The sequence below is a fragment of the Anomaloglossus baeobatrachus genome, chromosome 6 (assembly GCF_048569485.1).
Source record: "Anomaloglossus baeobatrachus isolate aAnoBae1 chromosome 6, aAnoBae1.hap1, whole genome shotgun sequence".
Lineage (NCBI taxonomy): Eukaryota > Metazoa > Chordata > Amphibia > Anura > Aromobatidae > Anomaloglossus > Anomaloglossus baeobatrachus.
The window spans coordinates 96,194,200-96,211,476 of NC_134358.1; the positions used below are offsets into that span (position 1 = coordinate 96,194,200).

Here is a 17,277-nt window from a genome sequence, read left to right on the forward strand (position 1 = left end):
GATTGATTGGATTAGCTACACAAACTTATTTGCAGAGGAAGACGTTACTTCTGCTGGCCCACAGTAGGCGGCCGGTCGGCCGGCCTGCCTCCAAAACCATCCCCTGGGCACTTGCTGAAAGCCTGGCCCCTTCACGGCCCGGGCTGCTTTTAACGCCATCGTTTCCAGACAGCGGGCTGCGGGCTCAATTAGGACTTCTAGCCGCAGCAAGGAGCCGGGCATGAGGCCTGCATCGAGGAGGGGTGTGGGGTAGCGTCCTTATTTGCGAACTGGCTCAGAGGCCTCGGTGGGGCTTGGTTGAGGCTTCCAGCTCTAGGTTACGTAAAGTCGGTGTCTGGCAAGACGCGGCTCCGTGCTAGCCGAGCTGGGCAAGAGGGCTAAAAGGTCATCCAAGACAGCCTACAGCACCCGGTGGTCCCAGGAGGTCTCCCTTCCAAGTACTGGCCGAGCCCAACCCTGCTTTGCTTCCGAGAGCGGACGAGATCGGGCGTAACCAGGGTGGTATGGCCAGTAGACGCTCTGTGGCCCATCGCCCGGCCAGCCTTCCTCAGACTCTCGTGGCGAGAACTCTGGCCGTGCGGGGGCGGGCTCCGAAGGGCCGATGCGAAGGCTGGGCCGCCTCTGCAACCGCTGTTTGTTGAGCAGTGAAACACCCGCCGCAGCAGCGCCCTGAGCACCAAGTGTGACTAAAAATGGCTGGACGCAGGGTCTCGTGCAGGCTAAACCGTTAATCGGAAAGAGCAAGCCGGCTCGACCGGCATCTTGGGGCGGAGCGAGACGTTCCGGAGCGAACGAAGGAAGAGGGTGAGTTGGTTGCGAGTGACTGTGAGCTGCTTTTGAGGGGGGTCGTGTTGCCTGCAAAGGTGTTTGACTTGCGCTGGGCTGTAAACTGGCCTGCAGGTTACCGGTGGCTGCCTCCAGCCCCGCAGGGGACGCTGGTACTGTTGAAATCAAGCCTAGCATTATAAAATAAATAAGCAACAAGGCTGGCGGCCCCCCGGTGATGAGAAGGATGCTGGCATTTTGCAAGGATGAAGTAGCGCAAGAAAGAAAGCAAAGAAAAAGAAAAAAAGATATGCGTGCAGTTGTGCAAGGGAATGGAAAAAAGGCATAGAGGAGAGTGACCCCTGCTGGTGGAAGGAAGGAAAAAGCAAAAGCCTACAGCACCTGGTATTCCCAGGCGGTCTCCCATCCAAGTACTAACCAGGCCCGACCCTGCTTAGCTTCCGAGATCAGACGAGATCGGGCGTGTTCAGGGTGGTGTGGCCGTAGGCAGAGACAAGCCTCTCACTTGCTGCTCTTCTACTTTGCAGTCTGGCTGCCGGCTGGCCTTTCCAGTGCTCAGCAAGAGGCCCTTTTGTGCTTTGTTTTTCCTTCACTTTCTTGCTGGCTCCCTTAAAGGGGCTGTAGACCGACCGCCCCGCTCAGACCCGCTGAGCTCACTGACTGACAGCCGCGCTCTCCACGTGACGTCATCGCCGCAGCCGCTGACCGGGAGCAGCGGCGAGACCGGCCGGTGGACCCGGGTAGGGTGAGTAAAGCGCGCTTTGTTTCTGTCTAATAGCCTGCATCCGGGGATTCCTTTCACTGTCTGCAGCGCGCCACACCTAGGAAGGGCACACGCACACATACAAGCGAGCACGCAGGCACGCATGCATGCTCACACGTGGCCAGACCCCTATTTGCCCCTGCAACCTCTCCGCCACCATGCCTCAGACTCTCCTGTCTGTCTTATTATTTCCGGGCCTTAGCAGGAAAAAAAACCCATTCCCTTCCGCTCCTCCTTTGCACTGAGCTCAGCTCCTGGGCAGCCGTCTGATTGATTGGATTAGCTACACAAACTTATTTGCAGAGGAAGACGTTACTTCTGCTGGCCCACAGTAGGCGGCCGGTCGGCCGGCCTGCCTCCAAAACCATCCCCTGGGCACTTGCTGAAAGCCTGGCCCCTTCACGGCCCGGGCTGCTTTTAACGCCATCGTTTCCAGACAGCGGGCTGCGGGCTCAATTAGGACTTCTAGCCGCAGCAAGGAGCCGGGCATGAGGCCTGCATCGAGGAGGGGTGTGGGGTAGCGTCCTTATTTGCGAACTGGCTCAGAGGCCTCGGTGGGGCTTGGTTGGGGCTTCCAGCTCTAGGTTACGTAAAGTCGGTGTCTGGCAAGACGCGGCTCCGTGCTAGCCGAGCTGGGCAAGAGGGCTAAAAGGTCATCCAAGACAGCCTACAGCACCCGGTGGTCCCAGGAGGTCTCCCTTCCAAGTACTGGCCGAGCCCAACCCTGCTTTGCTTCCGAGAGCGGACGAGATCGGGCGTAACCAGGGTGGTATGGCCAGTAGACGCTCTGTGGCCCATCGCCCCGGCCAGCCTTCCTCAGACTCTCGTGGCGAGAACTCTGGCCGTGCGGGGGCGGGCTCCGAAGGGCCGATGCGAAGGCTGGGCCGCCTCTGCAACCGCTGTTTGTTGAGCAATGAAACACCCGCCGCAGCAGCGCCCTGAGCACCAAGTGTGACTAAAAATGGCTGGACGCAGGGTCTCGTGCAGGCTAAACCGTTAATCGGAAAGAGCAAGCCGGCTCGACCGGCATCTTGGGGCGGAGCGAGACGTCTGGGAGCGAACGAAGGAAGAGGGTGAGTTGGTTGCGAGTGACTGTGAGCTGCTTTTGAGGGGGGTCGTGTTGCCTGCAAAGGTGTTTGACTTGCGCTGGGCTGTAAACTGGCCTGCAGGTTACCGGTGGCTGCCTCCAGCCCCGCAGGGGACGCTGGTACTGTTGAAATCAAGCCTAGCATTATAAAATAAATAAGCAACAAGGCTGGCGGCCCCCCGGTGATGAGAAGGATGCTGGCATTTTGCAAGGATGAAGTAGCGCAAGAAAGAAAGCAAAGAAAAAGAAAAAAAGATATGCGTGCAGTTGTGCAAGGGAATGGAAAAAAGGCATAGAGGAGAGTGACCCCTGCTGGTGGAAGGAAGGAAAAAGCAAAAGCCTACAGCACCTGGTATTCCCAGGCGGTCTCCCATCCAAGTACTAACCAGGCCCAACCCTGCTTAGCTTCCGAGATCAGACGAGATCGGGCGTGTTCAGGGTGGTGTGGCCGTAGGCAGAGACAAGCCTCTCACTTGCTGCTCTTCTACTTTGCAGTCTGGCTGCCGGCTGGCCTTTCCAGTGCTCAGCAAGAGGCCCTTTTGTGCTTTGTTTTTCCTTCATTTTCTTGCTGGCTCCCTTAAAGGGGCTGTAGACCGACCGCCCTGCTCAGACCCGCTGAGCTCACTGACTGACAGCCGCGCTCTCCACGTGACGTCATCGCCGCAGCCGCTGACCGGGAAGCAGCGGCGAGACCGGCCGGTGGACCCGGGTAGGGTGAGTAAAGCGCGCTTTGTTTCTGTCTAATAGCCTGCATCCGGGGATTCCTTTCACTGTCTGCAGCGCGCCACACCTAGGAAGGGCACACGCACACATACAAGCGAGCACGTAGGCACGCATGCATGCTCACACGTGGCCAGACCCCTATTTGCCCCTGCAACCTCTCCGCCACCATGCCTCAGACTCTCCTGTCTGTCTTATTATTTCCGGGCCTTAGCAGGAAAAAAAACCCCATTCCCTTCCGCTCCTCCTTTGCACTGAGCTCAGCTCCTGGGCAGCCGTCTGATTGATTGGATTAGCTACACAAACTTATTTGCAGAGGAAGACGTTACTTCTGCTGGCCCACAGTAGGCGGCCGGTCGGCCGGCCTGCCTCCAAAACCATCCCCTGGGCACTTGCTGAAAGCCTGGCCCCTTCACGGCCCGGGCTGCTTTTAACGCCATCGTTTCCAGACAGCGGGCTGCGGGCTCAATTAGGACTTCTAGCCGCAGCAAGGAGCCGGGCATGAGGCCTGCATCGAGGAGGGGTGTGGGGTAGCGTCCTTATTTGCGAACTGGCTCAGAGGCCTCGGTGGGGCTTGGTTGGGGCTTCCACCTCTAGGTTACGTAAAGTCGGTGTCTGGCAAGACGCGGCTCCGTGCTAGCCGAGCTGGGCAAGAGGGCTAAAAGGTCATCCAAAACAGCCTACAGCACCCGGTGGTCCCAGGAGGTCTCCCTTCCAAGTACTGGCCGAGCCCAACCCTGCTTTGTTTCCGAGAGCGGACGAGATCGGGCGTAACCAGGGTGGTATGGCCAGTAGACGCTCTGTGGCCCATCGCCCGGCCAGCCTTCCTCAGACTCTCGTGGCGAGAACTCTGGCCGTGCGGGGGCGGGCTCCGAAGGGCCGATGCGAAGGCTGGGCCGCCTCTGCAACCGCTGTTTGTTGAGCAGTGAAACACCCGCCGCAGCAGCGCCCTGAGCACCAAGTGTGACTAAAAATGGCTGGACGCAGGGTCTCGTGCAGGCTAAAGCGTTAATCGGAAAGAGCAAGCCGGCTCGACCGGCATCTTGGGGCGGAGCGAGACGTCCGGGAGTGAACGAAGGAAGAGGGTGAGTTGGTTGCGAGTGACTGTGAGCTGCTTTTGAGGGGGGTCGTGTTGCCTGCAAAGGTGTTTGACTTGCGCTGGGCTGTAAACTGGCCTGCAGGTTACCGGTGGCTGCCTACAGCCCCGCAGGGGACGCTGGTACTGTTGAACTGAAGCCTAGCATTATAAAATAAATAAGCAACAAGGCTGGCGGCCCCCCGGTGATGAGAAGGATGCTGGCATTTTGCAAGGATGAAGTAGCGCAAGAAAGAAAGCAAAGAAAAAAAGATATGCGTGCAGTTGTGCAAGGGAATGGAAAAAAGGCATAGAGGAGAGTGACCCCTGCTGGTGGAAGGAAGGAAAAAGCAAAAGCCTACAGCACGTGGTATTCCCAGGCGGTCTCCCATCCAAGTACTAACCAGGACCGACCCTGCTTAGCTTCCGAGATCAGACGAGATCGGGCATGTTCAGGGTGGTGTGGCTGTAGGCAGAGACAAGCCTCTCACTTGCTGCTCTTCTACTTTGCAGTCTGGCTGCCGGCTGGCCTTTCCAGTGCTCAGCAAGAGGCCCTTTTGTGCTTTGTTTTTCCTTCACTTTCTTGCTGGCTCCCTTAAAGGGGCTGTAGACCGACCGCCCCGCTCAGACCCGCTGAGCTCACTGACTGACAGCCGCGCTCTCCACGTGACGTTATCGCCGCAGCCGCTGACCGGGAGCAGCGGCGAGACCGGCCGGTGGACCCGGGTAGGGTGAGTAAAGCGCGCTTTGTTTCTGTCTAATAGCCTGCATCTGGGGATTCCTTTCACTGTCTGCAGCGCGCCACACCTAGGAAGGGCACACGCACACATACAAGCGAGCACGCAGGCACGCATGCATGCTCACACGTGGCCAGACCCCTATTTGCCCCTGCAACCTCTCCGCCACCATGCCTCAGACTCTCCTGTCTGTCTTATTATTTCCGGGCCTTAGCAGGAAAAAAAAACCCATTCCCTTCCGCTCCTCCTTTGCACTGAGCTCAGCTCCTGGGCAGCCGTCTGATTGATTGGATTAGCTACACAAACTTATTTGCAGAGGAAGACGTTACTTCTGCTGGCCCACAGTAGGCGGCCGGTCGGCCGGCCTGCCTCCAAAACCATCCCCTGGGCACTTGCTGAAAGCCTGGCCCCTTCACGGCCGGGCTGCTTTTAACGCCATCGTTTCCAGACAGCGGGCTGCGGGCTCAATTAGGACTTCTAGCCGCAGCAAGGAGCCGGGCATGAGGCCTGCATCGAGGAGGGGTGTGGGGTTGCGTCCTTATTTGCGAACTGGCTCAGAGGCCTCAGTGGGGCTTGGTTGGGGCTTCCAGCTCTAGGTTACGTAAAGTCGGTGTCTGGCAAGACGCGGCTCCGTGCTAGCCGAGCTGGGCAAGAGGGCTAAAAGGTCATCCCGGTGGTCCCAGGAGGTCTCCCTTCCAAGTACTGGCCGAGCCCAACCCTGCTTTGCTTCCGAGAGCGGACGAGATCGGGCATAACAAGGGTGGTATGGCCAGTAGATGCTCTGTGGCCCATCGCCCGGCCAGCCTTCCTCAGACTCTCGTGGCGAGAACTCTGGCCGTGCGGGGGCGGGCTCCGAAGGGCCGATGCGAAGGCTGGGCCGCCTCTGCAACCGCTGTTTGTTGAGCAGTGAAACACCCGCCGCAGCAGCGCCCTGAGCACCAAGTGTGACTAAAAATGGCTGGACACAGGGTCTCGTGCAGGCTAAACCGTTAATCGGAAAGAGCAAGCCGGCTCGACCGGCATCTTGGGGCGGAGCGAGACGTCCGGGAGCGAATGAAGGAAGAGGGTGAGTTGGTTGCGAGTGACTGTGAGCTGCTTTTGAGGGGGGTCGTGTTGCCTGCAAAGGTGTTTGACTTACGCTGGGCTGTAAACTGGCCTGCAGGTTACCGGTGGCTGCCTCCAGCCCCGCAGGGGACGCTGGTACTGTTGAAATCAAGCCTAGCATTATAAAATAAATAAGCAACAAGGCTGGCGGCCCCCCGGTGATGAGAAGGATGCTGGCATTTTGCAAGGATGAAGTAGCGCAAGAAAGAAAGCAAAGAAAAAGAAAAAAAGATATGCGTGCAGTTGTGCAAGGGAATGGAAAAAATGCATAGAGGAGAGTGACCCCTGCTGGTGGAAGGAAGGAAAAAGCAAAAGCCTACAGCACCTGGTATTCCCAGGCGGTCTCCCATCCAAGTACTAACCAGGCCCGACCCTGCTTAGCTTCCGAGATCAGACGAGATCGGGCGTGTTCAGGGTGGTGTGGCCGTAGGCAGAGACAAGCCTCTCACTTGCTGCTCTTCTACTTTGCAGTCTGGCTGCCGGCTGGCCTTTCCAGTGCTCAGCAAGAGGCCCTTTTGTGCTTTGTTTTTCCTTCACTTTCTTGCTGGCTCCCTTAAAGGGGCTGTAGACCGAATGCCCCGCTCAGACCCGCTGAGCTCACTGACTGACAGCCGCGCTCTCCACGTGACGTCATCGCCGCAGCCGCTGACCGGGAGCAGCGGCGAGACCGGCCGGTGGACCCGGGTAGGGTGAGTAAAGCGCGCTTTGTTTCTGTCTAATAGCCTGCATCCGGGGATTCCTTTCACTGTCTGCAGCACGCCACACCTAGGAAGGGCACACGCACACATACAAGCGAGCACGCAGGCACGCATACATGCTCGCACGTGGCCAGACCCCTATTTGCCCCTGCAACCTCTCCGCCACCATGCCTCAGACTCTCCTGTCTGTCTTATTATTTCCGGGCCTTAGCAGGAAAAAAAACCCCATTCCCTTCCGCTCCTCCTTTGCACTGAGCTCAGCTCCTGGGCAGCCGTCTGATTGATTGGATTAGCTACACAAACTTATTTGCAGAGGAAGACGTTACTTCTGCTGGCCCACAGTAGGCGGCCGGTCGGCCGGCCTGCCTCCAAAACCATCCCCTGGGCACTTGCTGAAAGCCTGGCCCCTTCACGGCCCGGGCTGCTTTTAACGCCATCGTTTCCAGACAGACAGACGCCCGATCCCTGGTCCCAGTGTGTACCTAACAATGGGTGTTGTGTAGATTTGCCAGGGGACCGGCGTTCACTCCTTTCCTCACCCAGAATGGGACATCACACCGCTGGATGGGGTGCAATGTCCTGTGGCAACGGAAGCCTCAGGGGCGCCACAGTTATTGTTACCATATATATATATATATATATATTGTCCTGAGACAAGATTACTAGCATAAACATGAAATAGAATACTATTAGGCCATTAAGGGGGAAAATATGGATTATAATTATTATAAATGTCATTAATTGTCCTTGGATAATGATGGATGTAGAAACTTTGAGGTTGGATTTATGCATACTGGACAAATAGTAAATATGGTTAAATGATATATATAGTTATATATAGTTCTGGGACTGTGCTTGTTAATCAAGGTACTCGTTCAGCAGAGCAAGGTTTCCCATAGGAAATCATTGCAATGCTGACGATCCGTTCCACAACTTCTAAAATGTCCCATCCAGGTCCCCTATTCTGTCATTCCACACATGCACAAACACACACAAACTCACACAAACTCACACAAACTCACACAAACACACATGCACACACGCACACGCACATATTATATGCTCACCTTACCTTCCGTTTCATCGCAGGTCTCCTGGGACTTGCTGTTCTCTGGTACGGGGCCGGGCTGTGTATCATGTTACCATAACGACGAGGCAGGAACTTCCCGGCCAGAGCGCTGACGTCAAAGGCAGAGCCGCTTGCCTCTGATTGGCCAGCGCTCTGCCTTTCATTAGCGGTGACAGGAAGTTCCTCCCTCGTTGCTATGGATGCAGATAGACAGCGAGGAGTGGAGCGCAGCGGCGCACTACAGCACCCAGGAGGCTGGCGATGAAACGAAAGGTAAACATATTATGTTATATTATATGCTCACCTTACCCTCCGTTCCATCGCAGGCCTCCTGGGTCTTGTAGTTCGCCGCGAGGACGTTGCGATGTACCCGGGAACTACAAGAACCATGAGCCCGATGATGGTACGGAAGGTAAGGTGAGCATAATACTGTATGTGCGTGCGTGCGTGTGTGTTTGTGCGTACATGTGTGTGTTTGTGCGGACTGCAAGTGTGGGTCAGAGTGGAAGTGTGTGTGGTGAGAATTTCGCTCGTACAGCAAAGCTTTCTCGTAAAGCGGGTTATAAATTTACAGAAAGCTTTGCTTGTTAAGCGAAATTCTCGTTAAGTGGGTTACTCGTTAAGTGAGGTACCACTGTATATTCCATATATTCCCAGTATCTATATATATAATTGCCTTATTCTGTCTGTCTGTCTGTCTTGCTCTAAAATTGTGTCCTTACCGTGAGATGTCCTTACGGTGACAAACAGCGGATTGGCCGCTGGGCTCGCCATGGCCCCCCCCGCACGGATTGGCCGCTCGCCTCGGCTCCTCCCCCCGCACGGATTGGCTGCTCGCCTCTCCTCGGGTCCGCCCCCCCCCCCGCACGGATTGGCCATGTCCTTACGGTGACAAACAGCGGATTGGCCGCTGGGCTCGCCATGGCCCCGCCCCCCGCACGGATTGGCCGCTCGGCTTCACGGATTCGCCATGGCCCCGCCCCCCGCACGGATTGGCCGCTCGGCCTCGCGGATTGGCCGCTCGCCTCGGCTCCTCCCCCTCGCATGGATTGGCCGCTCGCCTCACCTCCGCCCCCCGCACGGATTGGCCGCTCGCCCAGGCTCCGCCCCCCCACGGAATGGCCTCTCGCCCCGAGGTGAGCGCATCAAGGTCCTGCAGCGATGGGGAGTGCGCAGCATGGGGGATGGAGCACGTTTGGGAGTGCGCAGCATGGGGGATGGAGCACGATGGGGAATGCACAGCATGGGGGATGGAGCACGATGGGGAGTACGTAGCATGGGGGATGGAGCACAATGGGGAGTGGGGATGGAGCACGATGGGGGGTGCGCAGCATGGGGGATGGAGCACGATGGGGGGTGCGCAGCATGGGGTATGGAGCACGATGGGGGGTGCACACCTCCCCCCAAAACACACACACACACTGCCACACACGCACTGCACAACACACCACACACACACTGGGAACCACAAACACTGCCCTACACAGACACCCACACACACAGACAACGCCGCACACACACAACACCCAACACACAAACACCGCGGCACACACAAATATACGCACATACCGCACAACACACACATTGCACAAAACATACCTCCCCCAAAACACACACACACACACCCCACACCCACACAAACCGCGCAACACACATACACAACGATACAGACACACAGCGCTCCACAAATAACGACACACAACGCAACACACAAACAACACCGCTATCACCCCCTGCCACACCCAGACAACACCCAGAACATGTACAGCCCCTACACAAACACTTGGTAACTACAGACAACAACATCTATATATATATATATATATATATATATATAACAAAAATCATACATTAACTACACAATACGTAAATTCTAGAATACCCGATGCGTAGAATCGGGCCACCTTCTAGTCTACATATATAATTGCCTTATTCTGTCTGTCTGTCTGTCTGTCTTGCTCCAAAATTGTGTCATTACAGTGACATTGTGTCCTTACAGTGACAACCGTCGGATTGGCCGCTGGGCTTGGCCTGGCCACGCCCCCCGCACGCGATGCCCGCTAGGCCACGCCCCCACACGTGATGCCCGCTAGGCCATGCCCCCACTCGTGATGCCCACTAGGCCACGCCCCTGCACGCGATGCCAGCTAGGTCACGCCCTTGCACGCGATGCCCGCTAGGCCACGGCCCATCACACTATGCCCGCTAGGCCACGCCCCCTCACACTATGCCCGCTAGGCCATGCCCCCTCACACTATGCCTGCTAGGCCACGCCCCCTCACACTATGCCCGCTCGGCCACGCCCCCCGCACACGTTGGGCACCTGTACACCTCCCCCCAGGACAACTCCTCCCATTATACTCCTCTTTCCCCAGGACTACTTTCATAATACTCCTCCTATTATAATCCTCCTATTATACTCCTCTCTGAGGGGTTCGCAGCATGGGGGATGGAGCGCGATGGGGGGTGCGCAGCATGGGGGATGGAGCACGATGGGGGGTGCAGCATGGGGGATGGAGCACGATGGGGGGGTGCGCAGCATGGGGGATGGAGCACGATGGGGGGTGCCCAGAATGGGGGGATGAAACACGATGGGGGGTGCGCAGCATGGGGGATGGAGCACGATGGGGGGTGCGCAGCATGGGGGAAGGAGCACGATGGGGGGTGCAGCATGGGGAGTGGACCACGATGGGGGGTGCACACCTCCCCCCAAAACACACACACACCGCCACACACGCACCGCACAACACACCACACACACACTGGGAACCACAAACACCGCCCTACACAGACACCCACACAGACAATGCTGCCCACACACAACACACAACCACCGCGGCACACACAAATATATGCACATACCGCGCAACACACACATTGCACAAAACATACCTCCCCCCCAAAACACACACACGCACCCGACACACACACCCACATAAACCGCGCAACACACACAGCACCACACACACACACAACGCTACAGACACACAGCGCTCCACAAACAACGCAACACACACAACGCAACACACATACAACACCACTCTCACACACCCCCACCCAGACAACACCCAGAACATTTACAGCGCCCCACACAAACACTGGCAACTACACACAACAACATCTATATATATAACAAAAATCATACATTAACTACACAATACGTAAATTCTAGAATATCCCATGCGTTAGAATCGGGCCACCTTCTAGTTGAGATATAAAGTAATAGTGGGTTGATAAAAAATACGCAGTATTTAAGTATATTCCTATTATCTAGATAAATGCAAGCATGATCTCTGCAAATATACGTTCTATTAATAAGTACCGGTTTTGTGGAGAATACTGCACCTTCCTATAGTGAAAGATAATAGTGGAGCACATAATGCGCCTCACGATTCATCACTTCCGGATTGAGAGACGATACAGTAGCTTGGGTGGAATGCATGTATGTATTCCAAAATACATCACTTCCGAGGGGAGGAAGGAATATCTGCCTGCATGGTATGCACTCCACAATACGTCACTTCCGGATGGAAGGACAGGAGGAAATTGGCGGTGGGACACAATTTTGCGTTCCAACGATATCTGTCATCCTGGTACCGCACTGAGGCTTTCCATCAGGCACCTCTGGCTGGGGAGAATGGCGGAGCTCAGATGGCGTGACATTTCCACCTGGAGGGGCGGGAATTTTTAGACATCCGGACGCGGCACATTTAAACCGCCAGTTATGAGCAGGGAACAGTGGACATGGCGGCATAGTGAGGCTCGGCGGCATGCGATACCTGGACATCTATATTACATCTATATCACTGCTCCTTGTGTTTAGATGTGCATTGGCACTCGGGATTAAATTATCCTTGCAGGTAGAGCTTTGGTACGACCAGGGTAGGTGCATTAAAAGGGTGTGTCAACCATATTTTTTATTGTCGAGTTCGATATTATAACGAGAAACAATGTTTCTCTCAAATACCTTGTGTTGGCAATAGTGCCTGTGAGAGGCGCTATTGCAGACCGCTCTTCCCCGCTCTAGTGACGTCACGTCAAGTGCCGCACACGTCACATCCCTGCGGCCGGCTGCAGTCTTCCTGACTCACTGAGCTGTGGGCGGTGTTTCAGTTAAAGGGAGTTAGATAGTTCGTGACGCCACCCGTGGTGTGCGGTAATAGGGAGTACTGCTGCTGCCGTTGGGAGTACCCGGGGTGATGGAGTGGGGCAGCCAGATGATGTTACCCTCCACGGGTAGGGAAAAGACCCGGGACCCTGAATGGTGGGATGGATTGCAGGGGGAGCGCAGGCTCGCTGGTAACAGGGGTTAATCAGGTACTCACTCAGAAGGAAAGCAGACGCTGACAACGTGGTAAACCAAGTCTCTGGGTGCCGCTGCCCTCTTGGGGAGCTCGTCCGGGTTCCGTTTCCTGCAGCACTGTCTGGTGGTCTGTAACCTGCCTCCGTGCACAGAATTTGAAAGTGTTCAGGTGGCCCGTAAGCTTGGAGTTGTCCGGGCCCAGCTCCCTACTATGGGTAGCAGAGGAGCTTGCTCTCAGGAGCTCACGCTTGGGATTTCAGTGGGCTGCTTTGCTTGGAAAGCCCTATCCCTCTCGTTGCGCTAGTGTCCCCGATCTCTGAGCTTCGTGGGAACAGTCCATAAAGGCCTTGTCCTCCACAGGTTAATTACCGGGTTGCTTGAAGCTTCTCCCCGACCTAGGATCCAGTACCCCGACGTGCTTTCGGCCCCAGACCGGCTATTGGACTACAGCTGCCAACCGTCCTCCTTGACTAAGCCAGCACCCAGTCCCAATGTCCCGCGACCGGGTCTCCGACTCCTCCGATTCCAGAACACCGTCTGCAGCCCAATCTACGTTTTCCTCTGGGATCTCCAACTCCCAGCTTCCTTGAGTTCCTCATTGCTCGAGGGCTACCACTGAACTGACTTGTCACCTCCCACCTCCGTGCCTGACCCCTAGGTGGGCAGCCCTATTCCAGCTTAGCAGCCCACTGGTGTGCCTGACAGGGTGGGGTGCGAGGTGTGATTAGGATTTTTAGATGCCCGTGGAGGTAGTACTGCAAGTTGGGAACACAGAACCATGGGGGGGTTGAGTCCTGCTCTGGGAGATAAAGAGTGTGCAGTACCCTGTGACAACCTGACTAGTCCAGGGGCGTCACATATATGTGTTTCATTATTTTATTTTAAGCTTAGTCAGCATGATTCACTTATGACCAGAAAGCCCCTTATCTGAGTACAGCTCAAACGCCATTTTGAGTTCTGTTTTTGGATATCTTCATATGGTCAGTATTCAGAATTAAAACAGTCCATAACCATGTCCATAACAATGGGTGTACATTAAACAGTATGTGGGCTACATAATACAATATAGAGGATAATGGGAGCTGCATTATAATATATGAAGGGTTATGTGGAACCCATTATACTATTTGAAAGGTTATGTGGGGGCCATTATAGTATTTGGAGAGCTATATATAAGGAGGGACAAAGATAAAAGCATGGGATGTGAAAGTTTTGGGCTGAGGGAAAGTGGCTTTTGCCCATGCTCTGCTATACATCTTTCCCTCAGCACCCAGCTTTCCCATGCTCAGATATCATGGGAAAGATGGGTGCTGAGGGAAAGATATATAGCAGAACATGAGGAAGGTATGTGCTGAGGACAAGATGGATATCAGAATTCAGAACATAGGAAAGCTGATAGAGGGATTTCAGATCATGGCAAACATGAGTGCTGAGGGAAGAAGCCCAGTGTCAGCCACACTATCCTGTACCCCGAAGGTTGGCATCATTATCCCATACCCCGAGTGTCAGTGTACAGTTGGGGGGGGGGCCCGGGTCCAAACTTTGCATTGGCGCCCATTAACCTCTAGTTACGGCACTGAAACCTATCATTAAAAAGTAAATAAGCAACAAGGCTGGGGGCCCCACGGTGATGAAAAGGATGCAAACATTTTGCAGAGATAAAGTAGGGCAAGGGAGAATGGAAATGAAAAGTAAGAAGCATGAACGTGGTTGTGAAATTTGCAGTTCCTGCAAGAAAGATATCGGAGATACTATGAACAAGCACTTTATGTTATATCAGAATAGTGGCTAAAAATGTAGCATAAGTTACCTAAGGAGTTACACGTGCCCACTTACTGTTTCAATGTACATTTGTTATTTGGCCAATAGATGTACTTTGTACAGCAAAATTACAGTATATATAATGTATCCATATGTGGTCTATGATGTTCATGAATATGCAATTAATTAGGAAGGAAGGGATTCATGCTAAACACATTTTAGCAGTTAAAGCTTCAGTACTTCCATGCTCAGTAGTATCAAAATTTTCTGCATGAAAACAAATGTTAATATTACAATGTGTATGTAAACTAGTGAAACCCTCTGTACCATGATTTTGGCTTATAAAATAAAATTATGAATTTTGTAGTGTTTAGCAATGACAAACATTTTCCCTAAGCTGTATAATTGTATTCAAGCATTTTATTGTTTTGGAAAGTACAGAAGAGCCCTGAAAAGACAAACGAAATGACCTGATTATGCTTGTACCCTTTGTTTTTACAAGGCCAATAAACCTAGGCCAGACGCAGGCATGCGCCAGTAATCCTGGTCACAAACTTATAGGTTATGTAGTAAAATTTAAGGTTAAGGGTACATTGGAGCAAAGTTTGTTTTATTACTTGTCTTTAAAGGAACCACATGATGTAAAATCAACATAATAAGAGAAACACGTTATATAATGTATTATTTTATCTCCATATTTCTACAATATTCATACAATATTATTTTGCAGATATGCTAGAATGATTTAGGGCTTGTTCACACATTGAGTTTTTGCAGCATTTTTCTGAGCAATTTTGCAGAGGGGAAAAAACGCAGTGTATTACAGTTCTAAATGGAATAGATTTCTGAAATTACATGCACTTGCTGCTTGTCATATTTCTTGCAGATGTAGGGGCATTGCCCCTACACAACATTTAGAGCACTGTGACTTTAAGAGGAGTGCTCCCCAGTGTTCTGTATGTTATGGATGTCTGGATCGGCCTGCACTCCTCCTCTGAACTGTGAACTTGGACGAACTCATCCCCAAAAAGTGTGGGAAAAGGAGAAAGATCTGGAGACGAGTTTAGGCGGGAACAGGAGGTGTCGGATTGCCTGTCTGTGTTCTGTCTGAGAGTGGCGGTTTGGGAAGAGGTACAGTACTGGCTGCAAGAAAGACTGCCGGACCGTGAAAAATTCCTCATTACCGTCGAGCAAGTACCAGATTGAGACATTCCTGAGGTCTGTTCCGGTATTGCAAGGAGAAATGCGTTCCGATGAGCATCACTGCAACGAGCTCCTGGGAATGGACTTGTCCCCCCTCAAGTGGATCATGAGTCTTTACCGATGTGCACACTTGATAAGCCGCCATAGCTAGGGTGCGGTATCTACGCGACCCAAGTAGCGAAGGTCTGCGAGGTTGCTAGTGCAGTGCAGTTACAATTAGTTTGTATTTGCCAAGTTTATTGTTGCGGTGATCTTTGTACTAGCTGGGGCGACATACTGTTGGCGCGCTTCAGCTAGAATTTGCAGTGTGTCAAAACTTTACGGTTGCCAGAATAATTACCCCCATACACCTGAATAAACACTTCCTGCTTGTTAATAAAACCTACCCTTGTTTCTGCAATCTCGTCTTGTGTACCGTAATTGCTTACTGCACTGCGGTGATTCCAAGGTCACCGCTACACAGATTTGAACCTTTAAGGCGGTTTATGCACATCTGGAGCATATGAATTCTGTCAGTGTTTTTGCAGCATTGATATGAAAAACACACACAAAACTGTATTAAAAAAGGTGCAAAAATCTGCCTATTTTATGCTGCTTTATTTTTGCTGCCGATGCTCTGTTTTTTTTCAGCAGAAAAATATGTTACAAATATTTAACTTGGACACTTTGTATATCTGCATTCATTGCAAACATAAGGGAAGCATCTGTACCACTCAGTTCTACTGCTGGGTTAGAATAAGCTTTCAGTGTCCCAATAAGGCTCCTTTCACACTGTATTTTTACTTACGCTCAGTGATCCCGTCGGGGCATCCTATCCATCCGAACCGCCCCTTCCCCACCCCGCAAAGCATTTTTCGGACGCATGAACCGACAGGGCCATTGACTATAATGGAGCAGACTCCATTAGCGTGTGCTCTGTCTTGCACAATGTTTGCACATATACGTTTTCTGCAGGCGGACACACGAACGTAGTCGACCATATTTGGGTGTCTGCGTGCAGAAAACGTATATGTGCAAAAATGGTGCAATACAGAGCACACGCTAACGGACTCTGTTCCATTATAGTCAATGGCCCTGTTGGTGCATGCATCCAAAACACACTTTGCGGGGTGGGGGAGGGGCAGTTCAGACAAATGCCCCGACGGAACCACTGAACGTAAGTAAAAACGCTGTGTGAAAGTAGCGTAAGGGATATCAAACTCTTTGGCCTCTGAAGTTTAGCATCATATCTGTCCAACTGGCAATCCTTTGACAGACTGGGTTATATTGGGACCAATACATTAGGATTTATGGACACGTTGAATATTTGCACCAGATTTTTATAAAGCTAAAACCAGAGAGTTGGCAAAAAAACTCCACTTAAATTGTTTATTGACATGTTTCTGATGCATTTTTATATGTGTTTTTTTATTCATTTGAAAGAAAATGGGGCAAAACCTTTGCATGCTGCAGATTTGAAACAAAAAATAATTTGATGGTTCATATCTACAAGGAAAAACTAAGCACCATGTGCATAAGGTTCAGAAATCTCATTAAGGCTATATGCGCACGCTGAATCTTTGTGGTGACCACAAAGATGCACATTATTGGCCCCCAAAAACGCACCTGTGGCAAAAACTGCTACATCTGAAGCTCACAGCGAATGCCATAGAACATGACTGCCCTCTGTGAGCTCCACACAGCAACTGAAGTCAGCCGCGTGATCAGCGGTGACGTTACTCAGGTGGTTTGTGGTCACAGGTGGAGGACTCCAGCTGTGGCCATGGCTAACCTGAGTGATGTCACCACTGATTACGCGGCTCACTTCAGTTGCTGAGTGGAGCTCAAAGCAGGCAGTCATGTTCCATGGCGTCCACCGTGAGCATCAGATGTAGCAGTGGAAGCATTGTGGGAACCTCATGTGGATTATGTCGGACCTGCAGAGGTGTTTTGGAGGTTAATAAAGGGGTGAAAGAGGGTGTTTTTTTTCTT

The 17,277-nt window shown here is 52.8% G+C and overlaps 4 non-coding genes and 3 pseudogenes across 4 annotated transcripts; all 7 read right to left on the reverse strand.

Annotated features, from left to right (window-relative positions):
• Nucleotides 1-396: 396 nt before the first annotated feature.
• Nucleotides 397-516, reverse strand: LOC142244721 (5S ribosomal RNA; annotated as a pseudogene).
• Nucleotides 517-1,155: 639 nt separating this feature from the next.
• LOC142244851 (5S ribosomal RNA) lies at nucleotides 1,156-1,274 on the reverse strand. The gene has a single exon (XR_012724709.1). It is a non-coding gene; the product is annotated as a 5S ribosomal RNA (ribosomal RNA).
• A 939-nt stretch (nucleotides 1,275-2,213) lies between these two features.
• On the reverse strand, nucleotides 2,214-2,333 carry LOC142244722 (5S ribosomal RNA; annotated as a pseudogene).
• A 640-nt stretch (nucleotides 2,334-2,973) lies between these two features.
• Nucleotides 2,974-3,092, reverse strand: LOC142244839 (5S ribosomal RNA). Its single transcript, XR_012724697.1, has one exon. It is a non-coding gene; the product is annotated as a 5S ribosomal RNA (ribosomal RNA).
• A 941-nt stretch (nucleotides 3,093-4,033) lies between these two features.
• Nucleotides 4,034-4,153, reverse strand: LOC142244751 (5S ribosomal RNA; annotated as a pseudogene).
• Nucleotides 4,154-4,786: 633 nt separating this feature from the next.
• Nucleotides 4,787-4,905, reverse strand: LOC142244675 (5S ribosomal RNA). Its single transcript, XR_012724623.1, has one exon. It is a non-coding gene; the product is annotated as a 5S ribosomal RNA (ribosomal RNA).
• A 1,680-nt stretch (nucleotides 4,906-6,585) lies between these two features.
• On the reverse strand, nucleotides 6,586-6,704 carry LOC142244852 (5S ribosomal RNA). Its single transcript, XR_012724710.1, has one exon. It is a non-coding gene; the product is annotated as a 5S ribosomal RNA (ribosomal RNA).
• Between the last annotated feature and the right edge of the window lie 10,573 nt (nucleotides 6,705-17,277).